The following is a 10229-nucleotide window of genomic DNA, read 5'->3' as shown; positions in this document are numbered from 1 at the left end:
AATGTCCTCATAAAACATGGAAACACAACGCGCGTGTGTGTGTGTTGAACTTTGCCATAATGATCTGTTACAAGTGAAAGTTTTGACATTACTTTACATAAAGTTTTGTGAATAAATTTAATTCAGTTCATTAATCAATCAAATGAAAACAATTTAGAAAAATTTAGACAAAAATCAAAACAGCCAACAGCCAAGCTGGAACAAAAATATTTAAACTCATGAACACATACAGTACACAGTAAATTCCTGAGTGTTAAGCTAACACTGCTTGGAGCATATATGGTCCCACTCTAAAAGAGTGTTAAAGTAACACTGAAGCAGTGTTAAGACTGGGATGACGTTTTTCAACTGTTATCAGCATTGTAAATAAAACGTTTTTTTTTTTTTTTTCTTGCAGAAGATAATTAATCAACTCCACAAACAACATCACCAGCTTCATGCATTACTTACCAGTTAGACTTTATTTCTGGAGTATCTAAAACAGAAGTTCTTTATTGAGAATGAATGTTTAGATGTTTTTTTTTCTCTTCAACTTACCGTTTTTGTGAATAGTGTTTGCTTTAGTTGCCTCTTGACCCTTGACTTTTTAAATGTAAGTTTCTCTTTGGCTGGCAAAATTGTGTGTATTAAACACATGTGATGACAAGGAAGTTATGATAAAATCATGTCACGTGTCTGAGTCTCTGATACCAATTTATCTAAAACTGTTGTGCTTTTATGATTTCTATGTTGTTGCAGTTATTTGAGATAACAATGTGAGACACTTTATAACCTGATTCTTGATGTCTGTGTGTCTAAACTGTACAGATGTTCTATACTGCTGTTTAAAAGGTGTTTAGAGTTGTATTATTTCATTAATGTGCAGTTGTGATAAATAACAAACTACATTACCACTGATAACATCAGTAAACCCACTACAACATGACAACTATGCCATTATCAAAAAAACTAGCCTATATAACCTAAATCCATTTTTTTCTTGGTTTTTCTGTACTGTAACAAATGTATTTCATTAACACAGTTACAGCAACCAGAGAAAAACTAATGTTAAAAAGTCAAGGGTCAAGAGCCCAACTAAAGTAAACGCTTATCTCCACCATGGTGACTTCAAATTGTCATTAAGAATTAACAGAGATTTAGATGTAGTATAGTGGTGATATTTATTTTGTACAAAATTTGCAACTGCTTTTTATCACTTAATTAGAAGCACCACAAATTAAAATTATGTCATGTTATAGGGACTACTGAACAGACATTTAGAAGTTGATTTTAAAATGCAAAGTATTTACAATTAAAATTAAAATAAATCTCTGTAAACACTTGCATTTGTACAACACTACAAGTGTGTCCCATCAGGTAATGAAAAGTTGTACACACACTTGTGGTCTTCATCCTCACTTGAACACTTGGCCCAAATACAGGAAATACATCATATAAGTGTTCAAGTGGTCAAGCGTGACTAGAGAAGTGTTAAGTGTGACTATAGCCTACTTCTATATGGAACATATACACTTCCTTCGAACTTGAAACATAGCGGAATATCCTGTAATGTCTAATTCGCAGGGCATTAACAGTCAAAATACTTGTAACAGAGTTTTGTATAGTTTCGGTTTGACTCGCTCCATGTCCAATGAAATAATGCATTCAGTTTTGCTGATTAAAATGTCTTCCTTTAATCTCGGTTTGTAAATAAATTAAAACAAATAAAATAGATACAAAAATATAATCTTAAATATCACGGATGCGGAAACTGTGCTACTCCACTAAACGCTCTCTCAACTGGCGGCATTCTTAAAGGGGCAGTACTCAATTTGAACATTCAACATATTTCAATGTAAAAGTAATAAATAATCATCTAAATAGTACACATGCATCAAATTTGTCCCAGCAATGCAAACAATAAGAAACACAAATATACAAAGGGCAATAATGAACCACCAAACATGGAATACCAGCATGCCGAAGACCCATTGCAAACAGGCCCTGCTAATATGCTCTCCTTAGGGGTAAATAAGGTACAGAAAAGTACCTCTTGAATAGATGCCACTCTAGTGACCGTGTTAGAGTGGAGAAAAAAAGGTCTTTAGATATTCACTCTAAGAAAGATGGTTTTGAAACCTTTGTTTTTAGGAGTGTAGTGTATTTTATAGCTATACAGTATACCGTTTAAAGTGTTAAGCATTACACCTGGCTGGGAAGCATGTGATTGAAAAGATAGATCATAATTTATAGTGTCAGCACATGTTTACTGGAGGTTGTAAAACTGCTTTGGAATTTGGTATTGTAAAATGTGCTATGTAAATAAATTTAATTGACTGCAGATCTCTATCACATGCAGATATTTAGGTGATAAAGTGCTTTAGTGCAATCTGTGCTCTTTTACTCTGCAGCGAGTGCACACAACAAATAATAAAAAAAATAAATAAAAATGCAATGATGTGCCATAGTGAATGCGTGTTTCGAACATTATTTGCATTGTAGTTTAGATTAGGTCATAGTGTAAACTGCAAGTTTAAGATAGTAAAATAGTAACATTATCAAATATGTTAATGTGTGGTAAATAATGCTGGCAGTCTTGATAATAGCTTATAAAAGTAAGTTCATGATAAAACTCATGAGCAGCACATAACTTCCCATAGAGGAGATTTTCTGCTTCTGTTTCAATGCTTCACTTGCCTTCATGACGTCCTTTGAAAAGTGTAAGGAGTATTTATGCAAATTCTCAGCGCTTTTCATCTGTTTTTTCACTGCAGAGAAAAAAATGCAATTTTATACCTGTTAGAGAAATATGGAGTTGTTTTAGCTTGAAAAAATAAAATAAAAATCTGTATAAATAACAAAATGAATAACCAGTAATATATACACATATATATATATATATGTGAAAATTATTACCATGACATTGAATTTGAATTTGCATTCTGATATTTCTCTAAAATTTTAATTAAAAAAAATGCAGCTTTTAAATGTATCAAGTGAAAGCTATATCTTCACTTAGTTTATACATCTCACCATCTTTTGTGCCTTCAGATGCAGACATCTTCTCTTCTTCTCAAGTATCTGATGATGTTCTTGTGTGTTGTTGGAAATGATGATGGTAATGAGGATCTGTAGAACTGTGTAGAGATTTTATAGATCGAGAGACTCAGCCCACTGCAGCATGTTATCATAGCTTTAAATGTTGAGGGTGTGTCATAATGACTGGCAAGTTCGATCATCTACTGCACTGTGTTCTCCTTTGAGTGTCCTGATGGAAGCATTAGCTCTTACTGGAAATGAACAGCTATTACTGCATTAGATACAGGTATTACTGGAAATGAAAGCTGTTTCAGCTGGCCAAGTGGTTGTCAAGATGCAGCTCACTTTCTTTCTTGTTATGGTTATGTTGACAACAATGAATCTGTTAAGCTGTTAAAGGCTGATGATTTTGAAAATTAAATATAAACACAGAGATCATATAAAAACCATCAGCAATAAGAAGTGGAGAGATAATGTTGTGAAATATAACACTGTTGAACATAAGATTATATGAGGCTGTCAGTAACAGTCTGAAGCAGTAAAGCTCAGTGTTTTTGCAATGAACATGATTATGCAGTTATTTCAGTTTTATTGCATTTGTAATAAAATGATTTTGTTTTATTTTTAATGAAGAGCAATTTTATTTATTTTTGAAGGGCACATTCATTTATTATTATTTTTTAGCGTGTTATTTTTTTTAATTCATGTAATTAATTTTAATACATTAAGCTGTTCATTTTGACAGACCTAATTGTACTCAAAAATCTATTTGAATAAAAAGTATTACCAATATTAGAATACAATAATCTTTAAGTGGAACGGGTTCCAAAACAACAGCAGTGTGAATGTAAAATGAACTGAGAGCCCATCATATTTATCTGGATTAATGAAATAAGCACTATGTTTATCCTAAACGTTAGTCAAAACTGTAAAACGAAATCTTTCAGAATAAATAAAACGATAAAGATTCCTTGAGGAAATTCCTTTAGGGATAGCATCAATAAAAGACAATAAAGACTTTGGACTTATACCAATCATTTTTATGAGTTAATTGGGTTGTAATGGTCATTTAAGCACTTCCTCCTCAATTAGTTTCTCATCATCAGATCATTTACTGATACTGCAATACTAACAGTCCTGTCCGCTCTGTTTTGGGAAATTCATATTTTGCTTTATTTGAAGAAACCGCTTGCCTTCGAAAATGAGTACATTTCATGAATGCATTTCATATTTATACAGTACATTTATTATGTATAGTTAATATGTTTCTGAGCTGTTAATAGTATTTTAGTCTTGTCTTTATCTTTATAAGCCTTATTAATAACAGTCTAATGTGAGGCGATGACCTGCCTTCAGATAAATACCTCAGGAATCACAGATTAAAATACCATCCATCTGGAAATCACACAGTTCAGAGGATAAGACAACAAAACAGCAACACCCCAATAAAATATTCACGAGGCAGATTAAAAATTAATCACTAAACCTTTATATATATCATAGTCAGAATAACATTGCTGAAGTTCATCATTCTTTACTCAACCAGGAAGAACCTGACTGCAACTTTACCACTTCTTCATTGTACACATAGGTACAATGCATGCTTTCTAAATTGATGTTACATAAAGGTACAACTGAAACAATGACATCAGTGCAATAACACCAACAATAAAGCAATAAATAATAATTATCATTTCCATTGCTGCAGTGCATACCATCCATCTGGAAATCACACAGTTCAGAGGATAAGACAACAAAACAGCAACACCCCAATAAAATATTCACGAGGCAGATTAAAAATTAATCACTAAACCTTTATATATATCATAGAGTTATTGTTGACGACCTTCAGTACTCGAACAACGACAGTTGACACGTCACATAGTTACAATGCATGCTTTCTAAATTGATGTTACATAAAGGTACGACTGAAACAATGACATCAGTGCAATAACACCAACAATAAAGCAATAAATAATAATTCTCATTTCCATTGCTGCAGTGCAGTGTTATATTGTTGCAGATCATTGATTACACCATTTGACTGTTAATGTTTTAAATTGACAGCCCTACTTTAGAGGTTAACAAGAGCTGAAGATGGATGGGCTAAGTGCTCAGATTTTACTTCCTCACATGTTTAAGAGAACGAGCTGAAGCACTGGACTGGGAGCCCCAATCTGTAGGACTGTGATACTCTTTCCCCGGCTCCAGTAGGTACTCTGCCTCACGACCCTCATGAAGCTTCCAGAAACCTCTGCGCACCTTACAGGACCGGACCTCTTTTATAACACAGACATCTAATGAAGGACAGTCTCCTGTGATCAAGCGCTCATTGCCTCTGAACTCTTCCTGATCATAGACCAGAATCTTACACTTGAAGAGGGAGAAAACAAAGAATGTTTATTTTATATAAGTAATAATGTGCTGTCTTAGAGCCATCACAACACTTTGATTATATACAACATCATTATACAGTGCATATGTGCAAATTCTGCAGGAAAGACAAACAGACCATCAACACACACCTTGTCACGGCGCCACCAACCAAAGCAGTTATTTGCATCCTTCTCCTCCTCCTCAGAGTTTTTTGTGTAGTAAACCCTCAGAACATATTCAGTAAACTCCTCCGGCAGCAGACTGGAGACCTGAGATACACGTGAAATCAAACATAATATGTTGATCAGTCATTACAGATCTAGGAAACTTGCTTTTGACTTTGTCCCAGAATTAGTGGATTGTCTTTTTCTGAGTAACTCTGTATGCAACTTTGAAATAAAACACTGTAAAAACACTGTACACAGTTTGATCTTTAAAGAAGTTTTACGAACATTTGAATACCACTCACCTTAACCTGACTATTATTGTACAATTGCATTCGAAGAATCAATTGAGCTTGACTCAAATGCAAGTATGGTATATTGTTTTTAAAGGGACAAGCTGCTTTTCCAGCCTTGGGCCGAGTGGTTAAAAGAATGGTAAGGAACAGTTCCAGTTATGTTTCCACTTGAGCTCGGCTTGGCACAGCATAGTTAGGAACCGTTCTCGGCCCAGAATTTACATTTAAATTTAATTACAGGGGGATTTGGCAGGGTTTTTTGTCATTTGGTCACATAATCTTACAATAAATTAATAAAAAATATTATAAGTGTAATTCAAATGTGAAAATTCTGAAATGCTAAATCACTGTAAAGTGGTTTGAGTACCTCATATTTCTAAATCTTGAAGGCTTCAGTGAGATTCCACTTCCTGTAGAAATAGACATTGTTGATGGGGTTTTTACCCGTGCTGTGAGTGCAGTCCAGCTGAATCTCCTGTGTGAGAGGAGATGTACGATATTACACTCACTTAAATGTGGTGAGATAAAATCTAAAGGGTTTCGAACATAACATACTTCAGTGCTGAAATACTTCTTATCCAAGAACACAGCTGCGTGAAGTTTGTTCCACTCGTCCACTGCTTTATTCCAATTATCCTGTAGAAATGGGGATTGAAGTCAAACAAATTAAAACAATTTGTCCACAAGAGCACTCGTATTATGATCTGCACCTGCTGCTCAACAATAAAGCCATTATTTGTTTAGCCATTATATTTATTTATTTATTTATTTATTTTAAATGAAACTGCACATACCCGTGCTGTGAGTGCAGTCCAGCTGAATCTCCTGTGTGAGAGGAGATGTACGATATTACACTCACTTAAATGTGGTGAGATAAAATCTAAAGGGTTTCGAACATAACATACTTCAGTGCTGAAATACTTCTTATCCAAGAACACAGCTGCGTGAAGTTTGTTCCACTCGTCCACTGCTTTATTCCAATTATCCTGTAGAAATGGGGATTGAAGTCAAACAAATTAAAACAATTTGTCCACAAGAGCACTCGTATTATGATCTGCACCTGCTGCTCAACAATAAAGCCATTACTTGTTTAGCCATTATATTTATTTATTTATTTATTTTAAATGAAACTGCACATTTCAAAATGGCAGATCAGATGCAAGAGATGAATTATTGACAGAGATATGAAAAATGAAACTGTATGGAAGTGATATGAAAGTGTAATTCAATAAAAACTAGAACTACTTTAGCCGTGAAGTAAAAAAATAAATAAAAATCAGCTAGCCAATCAGAATCAAGCATATAAAAAAAAAAAAAAAATTATCTTTTATTCCTTCTCTTTCTAGCTTGTACTTATTTGAACAATGTCTAAAAACTTGGTATTACAAGCACTTCCTGTATCTGTTTGCCTCTTTAAGAAGAATCGCTTTATGTATTCCCCAAATGTAAGTCGCTTTGGATAAAAGCGTCTGCTAAATGACTAAATGTAAATGTAAATATAAGTTCATTAAATAGAGGTGTCATAATTGTGAGTTTGATATGGAATGCATTTTTCCCCCATTAATTCCTTCCTTTCACTGTTCCATTATTCTGATATTCAATAATTGCCAAATTTGGATAGTGTATTATTGATAAACTGGACTAAACATTTAAGTAATTTTAATGGAGTAATAATGGTAATGCTACATTGTATTTGCCCATTATAAAAGCACAATTTCTAACAGTATAGTTTAGTTTATAAGGGTAAAACTGTGTTGTGTAATGTATGCTGTAAATAATGTATGCTGACCTATTCACTATACTTCTCTTCACACTAGTGAATTACTCACAATAATAAATCAATCCAATGTTTGTGAAGAAAAACAGGACAGGAACAGGAAGTCAAAGCAGATGATAAATCAGTGAAATCTGCAACTGTAAATACAGCGCCCTCCATGTTTTGGGACAAAGACAATTTTGTTGATAATATAACTGCGGATGGCAAATTAATTTGGAAAAAAAAAATATTTGGAAGTGTAAAAACTCTTTATCCAGTGCTTATAGGCATTTTCCGGAAAACACAGTAAGTTACAAAAAATGTTTTAGGAAAAACATTAGATATGAGTTTCATAGCTCAATTAAGCTATGAAAGGAAAACTGCTGAACATCATATTTTACTGCCAAATTATATAATACCCTGTTTACAGAAAATGAGCAATACATGCTCTTTGACAGATTCTTGGACTGTCATCATATTGTCATGTGAACAAATAATAATGCAAATAACACATAACATGTTTTGGTTTTTGTAAGCTGCTTTGGTAGGAGAGAATTTGCCAAACTAATAAATTCTGTATGTATGTACTACAGCAGTGACACTGGGATATGTCTGAAATCTGGTGTGCAATGTCAATGAAACTGTATGTCATGTTTTTTTTTCAGTTCTCTATACCTGTAGGGACTTTTTGTGTGCATGTTTGTCTTTTTTCCCCAGTCTGGTCTCTCCCACACACTTTGGCAGGCGTCTCTTGACAACATCCTCGAGTTTCTTTCAGGCACCTTCCAGCCCGACATCACTGGAGTACAAGATCTCCTCAAAGACATGATCTGATGGAAAGAAGAAGAGTTTTGATTGAACTTTATCCTTTGTCTCAATAAATGAAACTTCAAAAAGGCTTCTCTGAAACAAATGAAAACAGCCGAGTAGAAAACAAAAGAGTAAATCTAAATATAAATCTCGTCTGTTCAACTGACCTGTCAGTTTGGCGAACTCTCTCATCTCTCTGTTGAGTTCTCTTCATCCTCACGAGTGTCTGAAGAGGCTCTTGTAATCCTCTGGATCTTTCTCTTGATATCATCTTGTAATTTGGACACAGCGATTGGTGAGATCTTGGGGAGCTTGTCTTTAGCTTCTAAGAGGGCATCTATAATTCTAAAGAACAAATTAAAAATATGAACCACTAAATACTTGACTATAAACAACACATGAGGATTTTAAAAACTGAGTAAAAACACACAAAACTCCACTTTTTCTGACTGATATTGCACCTATCTTGTGCTGGTAGGCCTGGCTGTACAGAGTGTACCGGGTTTGAAACATGTCATAAACGTTATCAGCCACCTGTGAGAGAAACAGAGAGACTGTGTAATGTCAAATTGTCTTACAATAACTCTTCTGGAACGATGCGTAATCATATTCAATACAGGCACGTAGGCGTTAGCTTAGAGGCTGACCAAAACCAGCAAATGTCAATCACATCATTCACTAGTACTAGATAGCTGGTGCGGGATGTCCAGGCGCTTTCTGAAACTCTTATCGGCTTGCTTTTCGTTATCTCTGCGTGCCTGCGACTTCAGTTCCTGCCGAGCGCGTTTTTTCAAGTGCCGTAATTTTATTGTTAATCGCCTCAGGTCCCGTCTTTCACCAGACCACGCTGATAATTTCACTGAACAAATAACGCATGGTCTGAGTAAGTAAAATGGGCATTGTTGCATTGTTTTGTTTTTAGATGATACAGCCTACACGAAGTACGTTTTTAAAAGTCGTTTTAATGCTATTTCTTGATAAACCTTCCTATTGTTTTTGACTTGAGTTTTAATGTGTTGGCTAACGTTATATGAAGATGAAGAATTCTGTCAGGCTATTGATTGATTTTCCATTGTGCGGTTCTGTGGCTACGGTTCTGTGGCTGCGGTTCTGTGGCAGCGGTTCTGTGGCTACGGTTCTGTGGCTGCGGTTCTGTGGCTACGGTTCTGTGGCTGTGGTTCTGAAACTGCTGGTGCTGCGGGTCTGCAGCTGGATGTATCTCACTGTTGCGTTAAAAAGTTAATTTAAAAATGTAACCAAAATTTAACCCAACAGTTGGGTTAGTCCATATTTGACCCAAAATTGGATTGAAACAACCCAGCATTTTTTAGAGTGTACCAAAAATGTATGAAACTGTGAGTTCAAAACTGAGGTACAATTACACTAATGTTTTCATTAATATTATGTATATAATGAAGTATTATGTCTAAAAATAGCCTGTTATTAAAGTAGCTAAAATTTCCTCATTTAAAAAGGCACTCATGTCTTGGGTGACACTCATTTATGTGCTTGTCTTAAAATATCTAATGCGTGATACTAATTATGATATACTAATGTTCTTTTTTCTCTTATTTTTCCTGACAGACTGTGAGTGAGAAAGACTGACGAGACTTACTAAAAGTATACATTTTTGTACATTTATTCACTCATCGGACATTTGCAAAATAGCACACTTCTGTCATGTTATGTTCTGTATTGTAATTATGTTATTAAAATTCTACTATAAACATTTTAAAAATGAGTGAATCCATTTTTGTGTTTAAGATTTACTGTGTAATGGGTATTTAAAAAAAAAAAAATAGGCGTGGT

Source organism: Sinocyclocheilus anshuiensis, unplaced genomic scaffold (genome assembly GCF_001515605.1).
Source record: "Sinocyclocheilus anshuiensis isolate Anshui unplaced genomic scaffold, SAMN03320099.WGS_v1.1 scaffold968, whole genome shotgun sequence".
In the NCBI taxonomy this organism is placed as follows: Eukaryota; Metazoa; Chordata; class Actinopteri; order Cypriniformes; family Cyprinidae; genus Sinocyclocheilus; species Sinocyclocheilus anshuiensis.
This window is presented reverse-complemented; position numbering follows the sequence as displayed.